Here is a 24,119-nt window from a genome sequence, read left to right as displayed (position 1 = left end):
TATCGCGGTCTTCAAGGAAAGACTTCGCTACGGTTCACTGGAACTGAAATGAACGTTCTTACGGCAGATAAGGCGATTGGAAAGGAACTGCGCTAGAAACTTATACAACCTGGAGCGTTCAGGATTATTGGAAAAGGGTGAAGGTCGCTTCTTGCAGAAAATTTGTTGTTGGTTGGAATTTCTGCAGCAGTTTTGTAAGAAGTTAATTTAGAATAAGAATCAATCAAGTGGAAGCCTCGCCTTAGGGCGTGCGCACCGCTTCCGAGAAGTTTCTACAAAACGACAACGTTTACACAGCAGGAAACAACAGAAGCGCTTCAATGTTCCCGCTTCTTGTAATGATGCCAGAGTTACATTTTCCTGGTATCGTCGTAACGTCGTGTAACGATTACATTTTGTCTGAAAGAAACAGATTTATTTTTAGTTTTTTTGTCAACATGAAAGCTGCGCAATGGGATGTTACATGTCTGACTGCTGAGGTGTGCTTTCCTGTAAACCTATTGACTGTCAAGAATCATGTACATGAAAATGTTTGACCCAAAACATTTTAATATTAAAGTTATTCTTTCAATCAAAGTGAGTAAGGAAGAACGCATCCACGAATTCTCAAATCTGTAAATTTAAAAGAACCTAAGTGCATGTGGTCATGTGCATTTTACTGAGTGTCTTCTACACCAAAAAAACAGCGCGTGCGAAGACGAAACTTGACTACTCATATGGGCCCCCGTACCTATGTTTTGATCTGCTCCCGCTTCTCGACTCACGTGCTACCTCTGTTGTGACTTTCGTTCCAGCAAGCATCAGCTGAAATAAACACAAGTGGTGTGCATGCTTGTCTGTACTGGGTCGGGCAAAAAACGCTTCAGTTCTCTCCTCTAGTAACACGTCTCATAATGTCTAGGCAGTTTTCTGACTTTCGCATTAAAAGTAACAATACCAAGTAATACATGCATTTAAATTGATTAAAAACCGGTAAAAATGTTAGTTAAGTTATCAACGGGACTGTCAAGGGTAACTCATGTATCAAACATTGATTTTATGTAACAACATTTAATTCACTAACTGATTAATAATATTTAAACCGAGCAATTTAACATAATACCAATACAGGGTGTTACAAAAATGTACGGCCGAAATTTAAGGAAACATTCCTCACACACAAAGAAAGAAAATATGTTATGCGGACATGTGTCGGGAAACGCTTGCTTACTTTCCATGTTAGAGCTCTCATTTTATTACTTCTCTTCAAATCACATTAATCATGGAATGGAAACACACAGCAACAGAACGTACCATTGTTGGATGAACCATTCGCAGAAGTTTACCCGTGGAGGCCAATCAGCTGCTGATAGTGCCTGCACACGCTGTACATGGTACGGAAACAACTGGTTCTCCCATAACACTCTCCATACAGTGTCGTGGTCAACGTTACCTTGTACAGCGGCAACTTCTCTGACGCTGACATAAGGGTTATCGTCAACTGCACGAAGAATTGCCTCGTCTATTGCAGGTGTCCTCGTCGTTCTAGGTCTTCCCCAGTCGCGAGTCATAGGCTGGAATGTTCCGTGCTCCCTAAGACGCCGATCGATTGCTTCGAACGTCTTCCTGTCGGGACACCTTCGTTCTGGAAATCTGTCTCGATACAAACGTACCACGCCAGGGTTATTGCCCCGTGCTACTCCATACATCTGCTAACTCCGCATTTGTAAACATTGCACTCACTGCAAAACCACGTTCGCGTTGAACACTAACCTGTTGATGCAACGTACTGATGTGCTTGATGCTAGTACTGTAGAGCAATGAGTCGGACGTCGACACAAGCGCTAAAGTCAACATTACCCTCCTTCAATTGGGCCAACTGATTCTGAATCGACGAAGTACAGTACATACTGACGAAACTAAAATGAGCCCTAACATGGAAATTAAGCGTTTCCGGACACATGTCCACATAACCTCTTTTCTTTATATGAGTGTGAGGAATGTTTCCTGAAAGTTTGGCCGTACCTTTTTATAACACCCTGTGTATTCAGTAATCAGTTCATAACTTTTCAACACAACAGTTTAACAAAGTGGTTCTTGACAACAAATATAAACAATACACAAATTCAAAATTCTAACCCCACCAGAATACATGGAGTCCTATGAGGTCTGCACCATCAACTGACTGACAAAATAAAAACCACCAAACTCTGTCAACTGTCGATGTATTAATCTTAAGCGGACGTACGCTTTTTTAGCTTATTTAGAAAGACCACCGATTCTACATAACGGCGAGCCTCAAATACGCGAGTCGAATAGACCAATACCAAGTGAAACGCTACATACATATCATGGGACACAGAAATCAGTTTTCACGTGATATCCATGTCTCTAAAATAATTAAAGTTTGATGGAAGGCAGTAACCATAAATTCAGTACAAAGGCCAGTTGAATCAACACAAAGTAATTTAGTAAGGACTCCCGTGACAAATATACGGCTCAAATGTACACACCAATAGATAACACAGAATAATACAGTGACTTCACAGGGCGTAGCGTTAATCGAAAGTGGAAAAGAGCAAATCAAATTAAACTACTCACTCAGAAGAAGGCACGTGATCCTCAGAACGCAAACCACGTTTGTAGTTTACATAACCATTTACATTGAAAAGATATTCAAAAACAAGAAATCATAGCAGAGGACATTCTTAAATGCCAAAGATAAATGGCTTACTCAGTAGGTTCCTCTTTAGCACATGGTAAGTAGCATTGAAGCGTCCTCACCACATCAGTTGACGGCTCATCGTCTCTTTTGCAAGCCCGCCAAAACGACTCACAAGGGGATCATAAGACAGTTCATTACAGATTTTAATGGTTGTCAGGTATATTGTGTAGGCACTTGTGCTGAGAAATTGGCTAGAGGCTTTCCATACGACGTCCCCTAGCTTACAAGAAAGCCAATATTAAAATTTTAACAGTACCAACTATACAAGTAACATTTAGTCGCGTTTCTGGTAAGCGAGTGTAGCACAGCAGCTAAGGCTCACGAGTATAACGCTGGCGGTACGGCTTAAAAACCGACACGTTATTTTTTTTCCTTTTTTACATTTCCTTCTCAAAGAAAATCATTAAATAGTGTACGTTACGTAAAATTACTCAAGAAAGTACTCATTTTCGCGGTAGTAATTTCATTATTAAATCAACAGTTATAGCACATGTTCTTCAAACATGTATTCAGCTTTTGACTGATAGTCAAAATTCCAAATATTTTGACAGCTCTAAAGTGTTCGTGACGATGGACGAAATATTAGCAGTTGTGAAAGAATTCCAGATGCAGACGAAAGTACTCATCCCCTAATTATGTAGCTGTTCCCGCTCGAACCATATGTCAGTACCAATCGACGTACAACGGTTGGTTGGTTGGTTTGGATGAGGGGACCAAACAGAGAGGTGACCGGTCTCAGGGAAGGAAGGGGAACGAAGTCGGCCGTGTCCTTTCACAGAAACCATCTCGGCATTTACCTGAAGCGATTTAGGGAAATCATGGAAAACCTAAATCAGGATGGCCGGACGCGGGTTAGAACCGTGTCCTCCATAATGAGAGTCCAGTGTACGGTGCGCCACCTCGCTCGGTGCGTACAATAGATTCAATGTTGAACAAGGAGCAAAAGCCTTTCCTGTGTACAAAAAGGGTTTGTACGACATTCGTCATTCCTTCACAGCGCAGTATACTGCAAGTGTGTCACGAAATAAATTCCGTTACTTTTTTATGTGCAACAACTACCCGTGAAATATGGTTGTATTTTTCCGATAAGAGATGATGTACTAGCTCAAAAATTAAAAAATCAAACTTTATTCTACACGATATCAGGGAAGTCCGTGAAAGTGTTGTACGAAGAGTTTTTCCTATGTGGGACAAGAAAAATTTATTTACATAAATGAGACATGGACAGGGGTAACTAACCAAACACTTTCTTATCACATCTTTCTAGATGAAAGAAGGGAATGCGCCTGTAAAAATTATCCCACAGGGAGGTTAAGATTTTAGGAAAAGAAAAATGCCAGAATAGAACTGAACGCGATGGCCCCCGAGCTCTCCGCAACAATCCTCTCACCGTCGTCCTACCAGCTGACAAGGGCAATGCTGCTATTCTTGTGGAACAAGCCGACTACGACACGAAAATCCAACGGATGTTGGAGGAAAATACGTACCAAAAGCTACTTCAGGGAAACATCCAGATCAGTGAGGAAGACTTCGGAGCTTCCCGAATGGCCATCGCTGGAAGAGACTGTTATTAAGAACCTCCTCCCTCAGGCACCCAGACCACCCACATTCTACGGTCTGCCAAAGGTGCACAGGAAGAATACACCTTTAAGGCCTATAGTGAGCACTCTCACATCGCCGATCTACAGATTCGGAAAGTATTTGGCCGGCCTCCTGTCGACGCCCGTTAGACATTGTGCGTACCACATCAAGAATACGGCGGACTCATCGATCTACATCTACATATCTACATCTACATATATATACTCCGCTAGCCACCAAGCGGTGTGTGGCGGACGGCACAATTCGCGCCAAAGTCATATTCCCGCCCCCCCCACCCTCCGCCCTTCTGTTCCAGTCGCGGATAGCGCGAAGGAAAAACAATTGTCTGAACGCCTCAGTACGAGCTCTAATTTCCCTTATCTTTGAATGAAGATCATTGAGCTATTTGAAAGTTGATTATAATAATATATGCTCAACATCCCCCGTGTATATGGGAATTTAGTGAGCACCCCCTTCCGTTTGGCTCTTCGTCTATCTGCAAGTGTGTCCCACTTCAAACATTCTATGAGATTTGTAACGCTCTCGCGATGGCTAAATGTACCAGTCATGAAACTTGCCGCTCTTCTTTGGAACTTCTCAATCTCTTGAATCAGACCCAACTGGTAAGTGTCCCATACAGACAAACAATACTCTAATACTTGACGAGCTAATGTATTATATGCAATTTCCTTTGTTGAAGGACTACATCGCTTCAAGATTCTACCAATAAACCGCAATCTAGAGCTCGCCTTGCCCGTCATTTGCGTAATTTGATCATTCCATTTGAGATCATTTCGAATAGTCACACCCAAATACTTCAAGGATGTTGCCGCTTCCAAAGCCTGGGCATCTATTTTGTACTCTTAAATTAATGGGGATTCTCTTCTTGTTATACGTCGTAGATTACACTTACTAATATTAACAGATAACTGCCAGTCATTATACCAAGCATTTATTTTCTGCAAATCCTCATTGATTCGTTCATAACTTTCGTGTGATGCTACTTTTCTGTAGACTACAGCATCATCTGCTAACAGTCTAACGCCGCTGTCAGTACCATCAACCAGACCGTATATGTAAATCGTAAAAAGCAGTGGACCTATTACACTGCCCTGGGGCATCCCTGATTTTACGCTTGTTTCTGTTGAAGTCACCCCATTCAGGACGACATACTGCTCTCTGTTGTCTGTTAGAAAACTTTCTGTCCAACCACATATGTCATAGGATAGACCGTAAGCGCACACATTTTTTTTGAGCGAGTGACAGTTCGGAACTGAGTCGCACGCCTTTCGAAAGTCAAGAAATATGGCATCAACCTGGGAGCCAGTATCTAGAGCCTGTTGCATATCATGCACAAAGAGGGCCAGCTGTGTCTTGCATGAGCGCTGTTTTCAGAAACCGTGCTGGTTTCTGCAGATGAGCTTCTCAAAGTCTAGAAAGGTCATTATGTCTGAACACAAAATATGTTCCATGATTCTACAACAAATCGATCTCAGTGAAATTAGCCGGTAATTGTGTGCATTTGATTTTCTAGTTTTTTTATAAATTGCTATGATCCGGGCCTTCTTCCAGTCCCATGGAATTTTCCACTGTTCCAATGATCTCTGATAGATGATGGATGAGAATGGTGGTATATTTGTAGCACAGTCAACGTATAATCTTACGGGGATACCGTCTGGGCCAGATAACTTCCTGGCGTCTAAGGACCTTAACAGTTTTACAATCCCAGGTACACTAAACTTATGTCAGCCATCCTTGCGTTTATTCTACAGTTAAAAGATGGGATGGCGCTGCAGTCTTCTATCGTATAATAGTTTTTGAAAGCTAGGTTTAGAATTTTTATCATCGTCCGTTAAATTACCCGTACTGACAGCAAGAGAGGGTCTTGAATTATTTGTTGCCTTAATAGATTTTACATACGACCAAAGTTGTTTGGTCTTATTTTTGGAATCGAATTAAATTTGTATGCCTTTGTGTAGTTTTGATGTGGTTTCTCTATTCATGTGTGTGCCCATCACAGACTACCTAGCCTTGCTGTCCCGACTCTTTGTCGACACGATCTTTGATTTATATAAACGTGTCCTGACGTCATCAAATTTTTTACGTGGTGGAAAATACTTCAACCAGAAGAGCGTCGTCGCAGAAGGGAGCTGTAGTTGTAGCGAAGCTCTGTATGGAGCATTTTGAGAACATCGCCTTGGATACGGCTCTTGCAGAGTCTAGTTGTTTCTACCACTACGTCGATGATACCATAGTCATATGGCCTTTTGTATATGAAAAGCCCAAATAGTTCGTGGAATACATCAACGACATCCACGGCCACGTAATGGTGACGATGGAAGTAGAAGAGGATGGTTCCTGGACGTCCTTGTCCTTGGGTGTGTCGGTCACACCGTTTGCCGCAAGTCCACTCGTACCTGAACACCAGCAGCAACCAGCACTCAGCACAGGAATGGACTTTTCTGAAGACCTTGGTACATCGAGCTGAAACCGTGTTTTTACCGTTTTGTGACGCAAAAACAGGGGAAGTTAGTAGGCTCCTGAAGAAACATATTGCAACCTGCCTGGTAGGTACTCAGAGAGCGCACAGGATAAAGTTACGATTGTGGATGGGGTAGCCGCGCGGGATTAGCCGAGTGGTGTCAGGCGCTACAGTCATGGACTGTGCGGCTGGTCCCGGCGGAGGTTCGAGTCCTCCCGCGGGCATGGTTGTGTGTGTTTGTCCTTAGGATAATTTAGGTTAAGTAGTGTGTAAGCTTAGGGACTGATGACCTTAGTAGTTAAGTCCCATTAGATTTCACACACATTTGAAGATTTTTTTTTTTTTTTTTTTTTTTTTTTTTTTTTTTTTTTTTTTTTTGGCGTGAGGACTTAAACAGTTACTGTGAGTTGTACAACCAAACACACAACTTAATTTTTCTAAGAACCACTCACTTACACATTGCCTTTAAACGATCACAATCAGACAATACGGCCTAGTTAAAGACAACTTGAGATGCTTTCTGGGCTGAAGACCCAAAACCACACCAAAAAGAAAAACGGCTGAAGGCCTGACTTAGAAATTAAAAGCAACTAAAAATAGAAGGTGATTTTTTAAAAAAAAAAAACATGCAGTAGAAAACAATTAGCGACTGAATGCCTACACTACAAAAATTTTTCTAACCAAGAAATTTCTTTTTATACTTAAAACAGAGCGGACGAAAGCGTAATTCTAGAAATATTAATTTATTGCACGCCTGAAGGCCACAGACATAATTGAAACAACAGCTGAATGCCTGAACAAGTCAGACAAACAAAATAAATCCCTTCCTTCTTATAAGCCCGCATCTCGTGGTCGTGCCGTAGAGCTCTCGCTTTCCGCGCCCGGGTTCCCGTGTTCGATTCCCGGCGGGGTCAGGGATTTTCTCTGCCTCGTGATGGCTGGGTGTTGTGTGTTGACCTTAGGTTAGTTAGGTTTAAGTAGTTCTAAGTTCTAGGGGACTGAGGACATCAGATGTTAAGTCCCATAGTGCTCAGAGCCATTTGAACCTTCTTATAAAAAAAATTTCCTTTAAAGAATACATATGACTGAAGCCTTTATTTAGAGGGATTCAGCCGGCCGGTGTGACCGAGTGATTCCAGGTGCTTCAGTCTGGAAGCGCGCGACCGCTACGGTCACAGGTTCGAATCCTGCCTCGGGCATGGATGTATGTGATGTCCTTAGGTTTAAATAGTTCTACGTTCTAGGGGACTGATGACCTCAGACGTTAAGTCCCATAGTACTCAGAGCCTTTTTAACCATTTTTGAAAAGGGGTGCACGTAAATCCTCGGCTGAAGTCCGCACATAACACATCGAACTACTAACGGCCCAGAGTCTGGATTACAATAATTCAAAATATAACAAATTTTAAGGTACCATTTTTTAAAAATAAAATCACTCTTAAAATTTTAATTTAACACAGCTGAAGGCGCCGGCCGCGATGGTCGCAGTTTCGAATCCTGCCTCGGCCATGGATGTGTGTGTTGTTCTTAGGTTAGTTAGGTTTCAGTAGTTCTAAAGTGTAGGGGACTGATGACCAGGGTAGTCCCATGGTGCTCAGAGCCATTTGAACCATTTTGAACAGCTGAAGGCACGTAAAATTTAAAAAGAACTGAATTAATACACGGCTGAAGGCCTCGCACAATACTTCAAACTAAAATTAAAATCACAACCTAAAACAAATATAACAAGTGGTGCTCAGAAGTGTTCCACCGGTCGGCCTGAGAAGGTAGCTCAAACGTAAGCTGAGGTGAAACAAACAGCCAAGAGTTGAAGTTAAATAATCGGATGGCAACCAAAACTAGGGACGGCCCAAGGACTGACCAACAATTCAACCAATTTCCTTCCGTCCGACCAACGGCACGACGGTGGAAAATATCGGCCGATGACGAAGATACGAACAGCACTACGTCTTCAGAAATTGACGTCTAAAAAGAGCCAAGGGATCAATAACCACTCTAAGCAAATATGAACCAAACAACTTAAAAGGCTGTCGAACTACACGCCGTGCTGGACAGCAAAACGACGAGGAAAAGGCACACTGCCTACCCCCTACCCCCCCCCCCCCCCCCCCGTAGGGTAGACCGTCCGTCTGGTGCAAGTCTTTTGAGTTGACGCCACTCAGTGTGTCCGCATAATTGTACAGCGTCGCTTAGAACATGGACAGTGTTTCCGCCAACGCTATCTCCCAAACCCATCTGTAGAGGAGCATGCACTGGAGAACAGACACCGAATTGCATTCGACGATACTTCTGTTATTAAAGGGACCAACGGATTCTGGGATATCGGATAGCGCAATACATGACGCAATTGACATCAAAATGAATGATGACACCTTCTATAAAGACGGTGGAGTGCGGCTCAGTAAGGTCTGGGATCCCGTGATCGTGGAGCTGAAGCATGCGCGGCGGTCGCACAACCAAACATCGCCATATATGGTGCGGGACTTGGCACCAGTGACGTCGCTGATGGCGGCGCGGCTGTATAAGAGCGACAGCGGGATTTAGACGACAATCCATATGAGAATGGCACCGGAGAACTTCGCCGAAAGCTCATGGGCAGTTAACCAATTGACCGGGCTTGAAACTCGAGAGTATTTTATTAATCAATATCGCCGCGAAAGCCTGCATTCACACAGCACGTAAAACTGTTTAGGGAATGGCTATCATTTAGGTAGGGCAGCAATTCTTGCCACAACACTGTTAACGTTACACACGAAGTGTTACACAATATTCCACTTATGTAAAACAGTATTTGACACTTGTGTGTAAGAATGCTGAACATAAGATATGATCAAAAATGGCTCTGAGCACCATGGGACTTAACATATGTGGTCATCAGTCCCCTAGAACTTAGAACTACTTAAAACTAACTAACCTAAGGACATCACACACATCAATGCCCCAGGCAGGATTCCTATCTGCGACCGTTCACGCGGTTCCAGACTGAAACGCCTAGAACCGCACGGTCACACCGGCCGGCTAGGATATGATCATCGACTCAGTAGCAGTGATCACTAATTTATTCTTGGCACTTAACACATGTCATCTGAAGATAATGATAATTTTTTTACTGTTTTCCGTCTTATCCTTTAGTTGCTTTAAATTCGTGGAGGTATGTGCCATCTATGCAACCAAATGAAGCCAGTTTGTTTGTTGCCATACGCGTTTCGCTTCATTTATTTGGGAAGCATCATCAGTGGCCTGAAACTGCCTTCATTTAGTTGCATAGACGGCACATACCTCCACGAATAATGATAATTGTCTTAAGTTATTTCACTTATACTACTGCCCTTTACAAAAGCCACTATCATATCTTTTTGCAGGTGGCAATGGAGTTTCTTGTTCAAGAATTTCGACCAGTCAGGCTGAAAGAAGCTGTGATACCGTGTATCTGAATGCCACTAAAAGGCAATCAGAAACTGGATACTCTCTCTCAAAATGAATTGTGATGCCTTAGCTTGCAATCACAGTGATAAAACATTAAGATGTTGTACCCTCATGGTAGTGCTTTGGACACACTGTACAACTTTACAGCTTGTTTGATATCAATTTACTGTAAATGTTATACATTCGCTCTCTTCATTTTTGTTTTCAAAATAAGAATTCTCGAAGAAAATTAAAAATTTGAAAACAATGTATTAGAAAATGCCTTGAAAACTCCTTCACTTAAGAGAAAACAATGATTTCTTAGTTACTAATGAAATTAATGAAAGTAACCGTCTTTAAATACTATTTTATCTTACTTCATCATTAACGTAAAATAAACTACTCTCACTTCTAAGATTATTCATGTTATGTTTGACAATTACCTTATTGCTAATACCTCTCTCAACAGAGAACCGTCCATTTTATCTATCACTGTCACTGTTATTCCTTTTCTCAGTAATTTGCATCCTTTTATAAATTAACCATTTGTTTATCATATCAGTAAACACAACATTTTGTTTCCATAGTTCGGCAACTTGCCAACTTTCTTACAATGGCTCTAAGCACTATGCGACTTAACATCTGAGGTCATCAGTCCACTAGACTTAGAAGTACTTCAACCCAACTAACCTAAGGACATCGCACACCTCCATCCCCTAGGCAGGATTCGAACCGTAGCAGCAGCGCGGTTCCGGGCTGAAGCGCCTAGAAGCGCTCGTCCACAACGGCCGGCCCTAAACATTCTTCATCCAGACACTTTCGACAGGTCACAGATGAATTATTAAGATTATTTCATGTAAACATGTATTAATTAGTAACAAAACCAACATGAACGAAACATGTAAAATAATCGTATTACCTACTTTCACAACACGTATTTAAGCAGATTTGCACCATCTCCTTATTCTGTTACAATGAGGGTTCAATATACATTGGTATTAGCCCTTTTTAGAATTCTCTTTAAGTTATTAACACTGAGTTCTGCTTTGACGCCCAAACAGTCACCTGTTCTCCTTACTTATTCTATCCTTTGTAGGATTTCCCTCCAACCAGCCGTCCTTAAGTTCGGGCCGTGTGCTAGCAGCCTGTCCTTTGGCCTGTCGTGTCACTGGCTCGTAAACACGCTAACCCATTTAGCGTTTCCTTTCGTCCGCTGCTCTGTATCCAGTGACATAAATGTTTTGGTTATAAACCATAGAAAATTCTTACATTCAGGAACATGAATATAACTGTACCTATAAGAGCAGTAGCTGCTTCCAATGTAGATAATGCTGTAGTCTTACCTTCCTTATAACATGTGCTTCGACAGAATGGAGGTGTCCTACAATTCGTCTGCAAGGTTTTGCTGTCACACAGGCGTCGCTCGTTCGGTATTCACTGTGTACCATGTATTACGAAAACATATTTGCAACTTTTCTCAACATGTTTATGTAACTCAGGTCAGCTCATTCTGAGTGTGTTCATTTCACGAGTGTTGTTTCTCACATCAAAAGTAGCAGTTCACATTGGTCCTTCGATTTATGGTTAAAGCAAGTAAGTACTTACCTTCATCAATAATGCCAGTTTATTCCTTCAATGTAATAAACACTGCTAACTGTTGATAAGCTTTGCCTACGTTATCCCTTTATAGATTTCTCTGTTGTATAATGCTAAAACCCTCTTGTTCATTCTAGTGTCATGGGTACTTGCTACCTACTCTCCCACCTATTTAATTAGTGGCAGTATCTGTCACGCCTAATACGCTTCTCTTTACATCAGTACTAATAGTGACGAATTAATCGTCACCTAGACAATAACATCTGAATAAACTGCCTACTACAATGTGACACACTGCTTGTCACCTACATTATTTCTAATATCCTTTTCCTCTTTCATTGTTTTCCAATAATATGAGCTGTTATCTCCTATTGATAAGTCGCTGTGAATTGCCTTTTCTGCGTTAAGGCGTGTCGTAAGCTTTCTACTTTCTTAACACAAATATTGATATTTGGCACACATAATATGCATTCTCTTACATCGTTTTTTTATTTGTTTGAACTAATCTGAAACTGTTTCATCGTGCTTATCAAGTTCAGCCTGATGGATTTGCATCCAACCGTTTCTGGTCTATGACTTTACACTACTTCACACTCATCGTAGTTATGTAAAACACACTCAGTTGGTGTCTTGACAGTGCGGTAAAATACATTTTCACTTTCTGTTACAAATCTTTCTCACCATATGTATTTTATTATGCATGTATTCTACTTACCTTAATTGTTCACCTGCTAGTTATTCTTTTGAACATGTTTCCAAGTTATGACCTGTCTGACGTAATAGTTCATGTCATTTCTGTCTTTTACACAATTTTTTAGTGTACCTTCCGGGTCCTTTAGAAGTAGAGGAAAATTATCATTACGCTGCGAAAGATTAATGGGCCAGATGCCACTGTCATAAGAAATTAAATACCTAATAAGGCCAGTGATTCATGCCCTTGCGCTCGTCAGTTACATAAGACAGCACAGTGGCGACTCTTGATGTTTTAAGAGTCAGTTACTACACATACTTGACTGGTTCTCTACAATCTCACTGAAATCCCCTGCAACTCAGTTTAGTCTTTAAAAAGTCAGGTGTAATGAGATAATTTTTACATTCATCACTGCCTTCCAAATACACCATATCTTATCCCACCTCCTTTTCATTGCCATTACTTTCCTCATTTTCCAGTTGCAGCCTGCCTTTGTTCATTACTTCGTAAAATAAGTCCATGCTCTCGTCTATAGATATACATTTTAATTAAATTTCTCTCCTAATTAGTATTTTCTTTATTCTGTATCTTTTCATCCCATTCATAACAATTATTCTCTAAAGCATTAACATTCAGAATATCATCATTCCATATATTTACGTGTGAGTTACCACAAGAATCGAATTCTATGGAGTCCAGCTTACGCCCAAAACTATTGTGCGAAACGTTATTCCTGTCAGAGTTTGCGTTCTCGCTTACCCCTGTTTTGCTCAGCAGATTCCATTACATAAAACTTTTACTTCTGTTTATAGTCTCCAAATTACCCTCGCACACAATACTGATCTTGGTTTCCTGGTCATAACAAATATTCCAATCTTTAATTGCATTTCCTCGTCATATGGCATAGCAAATTTTACTTTCTTGGTTCTGTTTTGTAATATTCTTCTCGGTAAACTAAAGAAATTTAGTTTCAGTAGTCCTTTTCGTATTAAAGTTTGCGATCTAACACCATGCAGACATTCTGTGCAATTTCCTGAAGTCAAGCCTCTTGTTCACAATTTCCATTATTTTGCATGTACTTGAGGTAATATCTAGTCATTAGGGAAAACGATGTCCCGTTAACTAGCTTATTGAAAGCTGTGATCGAAGTACTGCAGTGCAAATGACGTAACTCGACTTGGTATGTCCCGCGTATTATCGATTTTAAAAAATCTGGAAAATGTTTGATAGAGATGCAGAGAAACCCGTGGATAACGTTATTTACGAGTTTTTCAGGGTTTTTTTCATGTGATTGTAGTTCCTGTTTCTCTTCCCCCGGAACAAGCTGCTGCTCAGTGGGCATCAGTTTAGAACAACAAATACAGAACAGATGAAAATCGGATGAAGAAACAGCTATTGACAGTTGAGGGCACAAGGACAATTATAGAGATTCATAGATCAGCTGTTGTGGAACATGATTTGCAGCTAGGAGACAACCACATTCATTGTGACGAGACTCAAATGCCCGTCACAAGCTGATACTATGAAAACTATACAGAGAGGCCGTAGAAATTGTTCATGATCCCAGAATTTTCAATAGAATAGAAGGGGGAGGGGGTAAAACTAAATATCTGTATTCCAGTGCTGAAGAAGATGTGCATTAGTCCTCCATCATGGTGTGACAGCAACAGCAGACGATGGTAACCGACATCCTATTGCGCTCGGGTATTCAAGCATGAAACGTAGCCTCCAGGTTAGCCGAGAGTGCTAATGCGCTGCTTCCTGGACTCGGGTAGGCGCGCCGTCCCCGGATCGAATCCGCCCGGTGGATTACCGACGGTGGCCGGTGTGTTAGCCAGCCTAGATGTGGGTTTTAGGCGGTTTTCCACGTCCTGCTAAGTGAATACTGGGCAGGTCCCCACGTTCCGCGTCAGTTACACGACTCGTAGACATATGAACACGTTCGCACTATTCCATAGATTACAATAGCCGCAGACATTGCGGTACACTGATTTCGTCCTGGGGGGCTGCAGGGTGGCGGCAGGAAGGGCATCCGGCCACCTGTTAAAACTAACCTAGCGAAATCCGTTCGTAACCGAGCCGACCCTGCGACACCACGGGACAAGGCACCAGCAAAAGAAAGAAAGAAATATTGAAGCATCAAACGTCACGCCACTGTACAGGAAGATGCGTAAATGGGTAGCGAGACAGGCTGTAAGCTGGTCACTGAAAGAAGCTACCATAACTCTTCAAAATATATTCCGTAGATGGGGATGATGCGATATGTTTCAATGTGAAGTCCGTCATACCACGGCGTAATAACTAGAAACATTTTGGTTGGTTAATTATGATATTTCCGGCAGTGAAAGTGCACGTTTTACAACAGGTCGTTCTGACAGCCACAGTAGTTAGCCGATTGCTCAGCTGTAAAGTCAGTTTGTACTCTGTGTCGTTTATCATTGCATAATATCTGTCCGCCAGTCCACCCTGAGCTAAGTATTGTACGGCTATTTTGCTTCATTCTGATTTCAGAATATGTCTATATTTTTGTTACTCACAATTTATTTTTGATTAGAGTACTCCCACCTTCCACGTTTCAAACGAATCAGTTACCCCCAACAAATAGGAATACTACCGAAGCGTTGCACGGTCGGTTGCTCGAAGGCGTATCAATTTAAGACTTAGCGCCCGGTGAACATTTACAGTGCACCGAAACTACGGCAATACCCTTCCTTTTTCACCGTATGGGACAGTAAGAGCCGTGGATGAACTTCACGGTCTCGTACCAGCTGTACAAAATCCACATAGCTCCCAAGTGACCAGTGTGCTCTGTTAAAAACTTAATATTATATCCAGTGATCCTTGTTTCTCTCTCTCTTTCTCTTTCTCTCTCTCTCTAATTATATATAATCTCCCTGTTCCGACTCTCTGAGACCCCAATTTCTTCAAACTAGCACTTCCTCCCGTAGGTTTTCCGGGTTGGAACACATTACATCTGTGATGCCATCGATCCCTCTCATCCTCTGACGTCCTTTCCTTTTAGTGCTTTAGATCGTCTCCAGCATTAGTGTTTTTTTTCAGTGTAACATCTATTCTTAGGATGTGTCCAAAGTAGATCAGCTTTAGATTTAGTATTAGATCTTCTAGGAAACACTCTGCTTTTATTTCCACAAATATTGACCGATTCGTTCTCTTTGCAGTCCATGGGATACCAACGCCGCAGTTCCAAGAAATCTATTCCTCGCCGTTCCACCTTCCCAATGGTCCAGCTCCCACATCCATACTTCAAAATTGGAAATACCATCGTTGTTGTTTAAGCTGTATCTCTACTCCTTAAAACCTTGTCATGGTTTGACATTGCCTTTCTACCAAGAAGCAAGCATCTCCTGATTTCTTGGCTGCAGTCACAGCATAAATCTGGAAACCGAGATAACTGAACATAGACGCTACCTCCATTGTTTCTCCTTTTACATGCCATAATTTTCGCTTCCTTAACATTAAGCCAAAGACCAGCTTTTTCACTTTCTTCTTTCCCCTTCACCAAGAGTGTCTTTAACTCTTATTCACTTTCTGCCAACAGTAAAGTATCATCTGCGTATCTAAGGTTGTTTATACTTATCCAAGTTATTTAAATTCCGGTTTCTTATTCGTGTAGCACAGCATTCCTCATAACGTGCTCTGCATAGAGACTGATTAAGTAAGGTGGTAATGTGCAGTCTTATCGTACCCCCTTCAGGATCTTGATCCATTTAGTTATTCGATACATAGTTCTCACCGTGAATTCTTGGTCAGAGTATAAACTTCGTATCAGATGAATGAGATGATCTGCTACTCCCATATTTTTGAGTACTTACCATACTTCATTGTGATGGACACAGTCAAAGACACTGGCATAATCAATAAAGCTGAGATACACGTCTTTTGGAATTACCTTGGTTTTTCCATAATCTACTGAATGTTGGTAGGTTGATCTCTCGATCCTCTTCCTTTACGAAATCCAGTTTGCCCTTCCGGTAGTTTCGCTCTCGACTTTAATAACATGTGAGATAAGTTGGATTGTTCGGTGATCTGAGCATTCTGTAGAAATTTCCTTCTTTGGAACCGGGATGAATACTGACCTTTTCCAATCTTCTGGCTACTGTTGTGAGCTCCATATTTTCTGAAATATTGAATGCTAAACTTTCACTCTATTTTTCCAGTGACTTTCAACAATTCTGCTGGAATTTCATCACGTTTACCCACATTTTCGAGACCCAATTTGACTTCACTTTTCAAAATATCTGTTTGTAGTTTTGAAATAACAAACTTTATTATCGTCAGAATTGTTAATGTCCATATTTTCTGCTTCTGTTTGATCTTTCCATTTCTAACTGATGTCGTTCCTATTCTAAACTGAAACTTTCCTTTGATGTCTCTAATTTTCTTGTAAAGATATCTGTTCTTTCCCATTCTGTTATTCTTCTTTGTTGGTTTAGGAAGAGATATTGGTCTATAGTAGCTAATTTCTGAAACTCTGTATTTTATTTTAACATTGCTGAATCATCCCCTTTTATTTTTGCGTTTCTTCGTTCTTCTACAACTTGCTATGCGGTAGGCGACAGCCATCTGACCTTGTTGTTATTCTTTTTATTGGGAATGTGTTTTGTTCCTGCCTCCTTGACAGTACTGGCTAACTTGTCCACAGATCTTGTGGGCTTTTGTATTCTAACTCTAATGCATTAAATCTGTTTCGGACTTCCACTGTGTGATTAAAGGGTATGGTGTTACGGTCGTACCTGAAAGATGGAATAGCTTTTGCTACTTTCCTCAGTTTCAGCCGGAATTTTGCAGTTAAGAGTTCGTGATGTGATCCGCAGTCATCTCCAGGTCTTGTTGGACTTAGCTGAATTGCATTCTTCCACCTCTGATTTCGAAGTATGTAATCTGAGACTGGTGTTGGCCGTCGTGCGAAGTCCAAGTATGCAGGCGTTGTTTGGGGAGCTGGTATAGTAATAACCGACGAAGTGTGATCTTTGTCCTCTCAAGATAAGGGGGTGGGGGGGTTGATGTAATTAATCAAAGATGTCAATTTTTCATTTACCTTTTATTTGTTAGTAGAACACATGAACAACATGTTCCAATTGTTTCAGTCATGAAATCGCTTTCGAAGTGCCTGAAAAATTAGTGAATGGGTGACGTCACCTTCTTACCACATCCACTTCTTGAAGCAACAATTCAATATCGACGGGTAAAAAGGTGTAACAGCCCTTTCACTGAAAAGACGAGGCTCCTGAAATGTATTCCGATATCTGGTGGATTCTGAACTGCTAAAAGTCTTTTCATGGCAAAACCCGGAATCTAAATAAGTCTCTGAATTCACTCAAATGGAAAGGATGCCCTAACACCACATTTTCATCTGCTGCAGTTGTGATAACTGCATATTGTGATGCTGTTCTTCTATTTAATTATGAAAACTTAGGGACTATGAAGATATTAGAGAAAATTGGGTTTTCGGGACGTTTCACTCAAGACATCTTCAGAAATATAGACGTACAATGCCTCTTTGTAGCTGAGAATTCAGTTGAAAACCTGCTAAAGGAGAGAAGGCGGAAAACAAACTTGAAGGGAAGCCTTGAAGGGAAAGAAGACCCAGAGTAAATATCTGAAGCTTTCTGTAGCGGTGAGATAAGGAAAAGCGTTAGGTCGTACTTCAAACTGCATCTCATGCAAATTATGTCTTTTACACGTTATGTAGCTTTTTCTCGAAGTCGGCCCTGGTGGCCGAGCGGTTCTAGGCGCTACAGTCTGGAACCGCGCGACCGCTACTGTCGCAGGTTCGCATCGTGCCTCGGTCATGGATGTGTGTGATGTCCTTAGGTTATTTAGGTTTAAGTAGTTCTAAGTTCTAGGGGACTAATGACCTCAGAAGTTAAGTCCCATAGTGCTCAGAGCGATTTTTCTCGGAATCTGTGAAGACTGGAATTATGAAATTTTACTGACTTACTTCTACAAACCCAGTAGACGTTGTCTCAAGAGTAAATTTTGAAACTATCAGTGCAAGCTGAGATAATGGGCAAAGTTCTTGAAACTGTGCATGAATCTTGTATAATAGTTACAGAATTATAATTAAAGAATTATTAAATTCTCCTATTCGATATATTCAAATCACCTCATGAGAGAAGCCTACTATATGCAAAATGCTGAAATAAAGAAAATTTTGTAGAAATTTCTTGAACAGTTTCTTGGAAAAACGTACGTATATTATTTTTAGAAAATAAAGCGTTTGAATTCCATGAACAATGGTGTTATCTATAATCCAAAAGCACGGTACTAAATTTCAGTGCTGGGTCTTCGAAAGTGTGGGTTTGATGCATGTTTTAAATAATGGCTGTTAAGGCCTCGATTGTTCAAGTAGAGACGTCAGTAGATTCCATTATTACTTAGCCTACGTGCTTATTCACCAGTTGGGACTTTGTTAGTCTTTTGACGAGACGTATGTAGCTAATCTTGTCAATCGTTATACTGGATTTAACGCAGAAACTTACCTCACACTTGCTAGCAGCACCCGCTGACGCTGGGAATCCCCACAAGGTGCTCTGTCCCCATTGTCACCCTTGCCCGCCTGCCTGCGCGCCTTATTGGAGGACGGGCGGCCACTTTGTCAACGACTGCGCCCCGCTGCTCACTTCCTGGTGCCGTTATTGATGACGTACCCCCCGCAGCAGCAGCAGCAAGCTAAATCACTTCGCAGCTGCGAGGCGCCGAAAAATGAGCGTCGCGCTGCACTGGTCTCACAGCTCTGCCTCACGAAGAACTTCGCTCAACACACAAGTGGTTTGCCACTTGGCAGTATCTTTAGGCGCCTATGTATAATGAAAGAGTACAAATAAATGGAATGTTGTAATGATATCTCGTGGAGCCAACTTCGCGTGTGTGTTTCAGCTTGTCTCCATACGTGCTACCTCGGAAACAAGTCATTTTGTGCTCATAAATGCAATCAATTCAGATTCTCCAGATTTTAACTTGAGGATGTGACTTGGGGATGTATTGCTGCAACAAGTTAAAAATTCAATTTTTTGTTCTTAGTAGGTCACGACATGCAGTAGAAAACAATTAGCGACTGAATGCCTACACTACAAAAATTTTTCTAACCAAGAAATTTCTTTTTATACTTAAAACAGAGCGGACGAAAGCGTAATTCTAGAAATATTAATTTATTGCACGCCTGAAGGCCACAGACATAATTGAAACAACAGCTGAATGCCTGAACAAGTCAGACAAACAAAATAAATCCCTTCCTTCTTATAAGCCCGCATCTCGTGGTCGTGCCGTAGAGCTCTCGCTTTCCGCGCCCGGGTTCCCGTGTTCGATTCCCGGCGGGGTCAGGGATTTTCTCTGCCTCGTGATGGCTGGGTGTTGTGTGTTGACCTTAGGTTAGTTAGGTTTAAGTAGTTCTAAGTTCTAGGGGACTGAGGACATCAGATGTTAAGTCCCATAGTGCTCAGAGCCATTTGAACCTTCTTATAAAAAAAATTTCCTTTAAAGAATACATATGACTGAAGCCTTTATTTAGAGGGATTCAGCCGGCCGGTGTGACCGAGTGATTCCAGGTGCTTCAGTCTGGAAGCGCGCGACCGCTACGGTCACAGGTTCGAATCCTGCCTCAGGCATGGATGTATGTGATGTCCTTAGGTTTAAATAGTTCTACGTTCTAGGGGACTGATGACCTCAGACGTTAAGTCCCATAGTACTCAGAGCCTTTTTAACCATTTTTGAAAAGGGGTGCACGTAAATCCTCGGCTGAAGTCCGCACATAACACATCGAACTACTAACGGCCCAGAGTCTGGATTACAATAATTCAAAATATAACAAATTTTAAGGTACCATTTTTTAAAAATAAAATCACTCTTAAAATTTTAATTTAACACAGCTGAAGGCGCCGGCCGCGATGGTCGCAGTTTCGAATCCTGCCTCGGCCATGGATGTGTGTGTTGTTCTTAGGTTAGTTAGGTTTCAGTAGTTCTAAAGTGTAGGGGACTGATGACCAGGGTAGTCCCATGGTGCTCAGAGCCATTTGAACCATTTTGAACAGCTGAAGGCACGTAAAATTTAAAAAGAACTGAATTAATACACGGCTGAAGGCCTCGCACAATACTTCAAACTAAAATTAAAATCACAACCTAAAACAAATATAACAAGTGGTGCTCAGAAGTGTTCCACCGGTCGGCCTGAGAAGGTAGCTCAAACGTAAGCTGAGGTGAAACAAACAGCCAAGAGTTGAAGTTAAATAATCGGATGGCAACCAAAACTAGGGACGGCCCAAGGACTGACCAACAATTCAACCAATTTCCTTCCGTCCGACCAACGGCACGACGGTGGAAAATATCGGCCGATGACGAAGATACGAACAGCACTACGTCTTCAGAAATTGACGTCTAAAAAGAGCCAAGGGATCAATAACCACTCTAAGCAAATATGAACCAAACAACTTAAAAGGCTGTCGAACTACACGCCGTGCTGGACAGCAAAACGACGAGGAAAAGGCACACTGCCTACCCCCTACCCCCCCCCCCCCCCCCCGTAGCGTAGACCGTCCGTCTGGTGCAAGTCTTTTGAGTTGACGCCACTCAGTGTGTCCGCATAATTGTACAGCGTCGCTTAGAACATGGACAGTGTTTCCGCCAACGCTATCTCCCAAACCCATCTGTAGAGGAGCATGCACTGGAGAACAGACACCGAATTGCATTCGACGATACTTCTGTTATTAAAGGGACCAACGGATTCTGGGATATCGGATAGCGCAATACATGACGCAATTGACATCAAAATGAATGATGACACCTTCTATAAAGACGGTGGAGTGCGGCTCAGTAAGGTCTGGGATCCCGTGATCGTGGAGCTGAAGCATGCGCGGCGGTCGCACAACCAAACATCGCCATATATGGTGCGGGACTTGGCAGCAGTGACGTCGCTGATGGCGGCGTGGCTGTATAAGAGCGACAGCGGGATTTAGACGACAATCCATATGAGAATGGCACCGGAGAACTTCGCCGAAAGCTCATGGGCAGTTAACCAATTGACCGGGCTTGAAACTCGAGAGTATTTTATTAATCAATATCGCCGCGAAAGCCTGCATTCACACAGCACGTAAAACTGTTTAGGGAATGGCTATCATTTAGGTAGGGCAGCAATTCTTGCCACAACACTGTTAACGTTACACACGAAGTGTTACACAATATTCCACTTATGTAAAACAGTATTTGACACTTGTGTGTAAGAATGCTGAACATAAGATATGATCAAAAATGGCTCTGAGCACCATGGGACTTAACATATGTGGTCATCAGTCCCCTAGAACTTAGAACTACTTAAAACTAACTAACCTAAGGACATCACACACATCAATGCCCCAGGCAGGATTCCTATCTGCGACCGTTCACGCGGTTCCAGACTGAAACGCCTAGAACCGCACGGTCACACCGGCCGGCTAGGATATGATCATCGACTCAGTAGCAGTGATCACTAATTTATTCTTGGCACTTAACACATGTCATCTGAAGATAATGATAATTTTTTTACTGTTTTCCGTCTTATCCTTTAGTTGCTTTAAATTCGTGGAGGTATGTGCCATCTATGCAACCAAATGAAGCCAGTTTGTTTGTTGCCATACGCGTTTCGCTTCATTTATTTGGGAAGCATCATCAGTGGCCTGAAACTGCCTTCATTTAGTTGCATAGACGGCACATACCTCCACGAATAATGATAATTGTCTTAAGTTATTTCACTTATACTACTGCCCTTTACAAAAGCCACTATCATATCTTTTTGCAGGTGGCAATGGAGTTTCTTGTTCAAGAATTTCGACCAGTCAGGCTGAAAGAAGCTGTGATACCGTGTATCTGAATGCCACTAAAAGGCAATCAGAAACTGGATACTCTCTCTCAAAATGAATTGTGATGCCTTAGCTTGCAATCACAGTGATAAAACATTAAGATGTTGTACCCTCATGGTAGTGCTTTGGACACACTGTACAACTTTACAGCTTGTTTGATATCAATTTACTGTAAATGTTATACATTCGCTCTCTTCATTTTTGTTTTCAAAATAAGAATTCTCGAAGAAAATTAAAAATTTGAAAACAATGTATTAGAAAATGCCTTGAAAACTCCTTCACTTAAGAGAAAACAATGATTTCTTAGTTACTAATGAAATTAATGAAAGTAACCGTCTTTAAATACTATTTTATCTTACTTCATCATTAACGTAAAATAAACTACTCTCACTTCTAAGATTATTCATGTTATGTTTGACAATTACCTTATTGCTAATACCTCTCTCAACAGAGAACCGTCCATTTTATCTATCACTGTCACTGTTATTCCTTTTCTCAGTAATTTGCATCCTTTTATAAATTAACCATTTGTTTATCATATCAGTAAACACAACATTTTGTTTCCATAGTTCGGCAACTTGCCAACTTTCTTACAATGGCTCTAAGCACTATGCGACTTAACATCTGAGGTCATCAGTCCACTAGACTTAGAAGTACTTCAACCCAACTAACCTAAGGACATCGCACACCTCCATCCCCTAGGCAGGATTCGAACCGTAGCAGCAGCGCGGTTCCGGGCTGAAGCGCCTAGAAGCGCTCGTCCACAACGGCCGGCCCTAAACATTCTTCATCCAGACACTTTCGACAGGTCACAGATGAATTATTAAGATTATTTCATGTAAACATGTATTAATTAGTAACAAAACCAACATGAACGAAACATGTAAAATAATCGTATTACCTACTTTCACAACACGTATTTAAGCAGATTTGCACCATCTCCTTATTCTGTTACAATGAGGGTTCAATATACATTGGTATTAGCCCTTTTTAGAATTCTCTTTAAGTTATTAACACTGAGTTCTGCTTTGACGCCCAAACAGTCACCTGTTCTCCTTACTTATTCTATCCTTTGTAGGATTTCCCTCCAACCAGCCGTCCTTAAGTTCGGGCCGTGTGCTAGCAGCCTGTCCTTTGGCCTGTCGTGTCACTGGCTCGTAAACACGCTAACCCATTTAGCGTTTCCTTTCGTCCGCTGCTCTGTATCCAGTGACATAAATGTTTTGGTTATAAACCATAGAAAATTCTTACATTCAGGAACATGAATATAACTGTACCTATAAGAGCAGTAGCTGCTTCCAATGTAGATAATGCTGTAGTCTTACCTTCCTTATAACATGTGCTTCGACAGAATGGAGGTGTCCTACAATTCGTCTGCAAGGTTTTGCTGTCACACAGGCGTCGCTCGTTCGGTATTCACTGTGTACCATGTATTACGAAAACATATTTGCAACTTTTCTCAACATGTTTATGTAACTCAGGTCAGCTCATTCTGAGTGTGTTCATTTCACGAGTGTTGTTTCTCACATCAAAAGTAGCAGTTCACATTGGTCCTTCGATTTATGGTTAAAGCAAGTAAGTACTTACCTTCATCAATAATGCCAGTTTATTCCTTCAATGTAATAAACACTGCTAACTGTTGATAAGCTTTGCCTACGTTATCCCTTTATAGATTTCTCTGTTGTATAATGCTAAAACCCTCTTGTTCATTCTAGTGTCATGGGTACTTGCTACCTACTCTCCCACCTATTTAATTAGTGGCAGTATCTGTCACGCCTAATACGCTTCTCTTTACATCAGTACTAATAG

Source organism: Schistocerca gregaria, chromosome 6, assembly GCF_023897955.1.
Source record: "Schistocerca gregaria isolate iqSchGreg1 chromosome 6, iqSchGreg1.2, whole genome shotgun sequence".
Lineage (NCBI taxonomy): Eukaryota > Metazoa > Arthropoda > Insecta > Orthoptera > Acrididae > Schistocerca > Schistocerca gregaria.
This window is presented reverse-complemented; position numbering follows the sequence as displayed.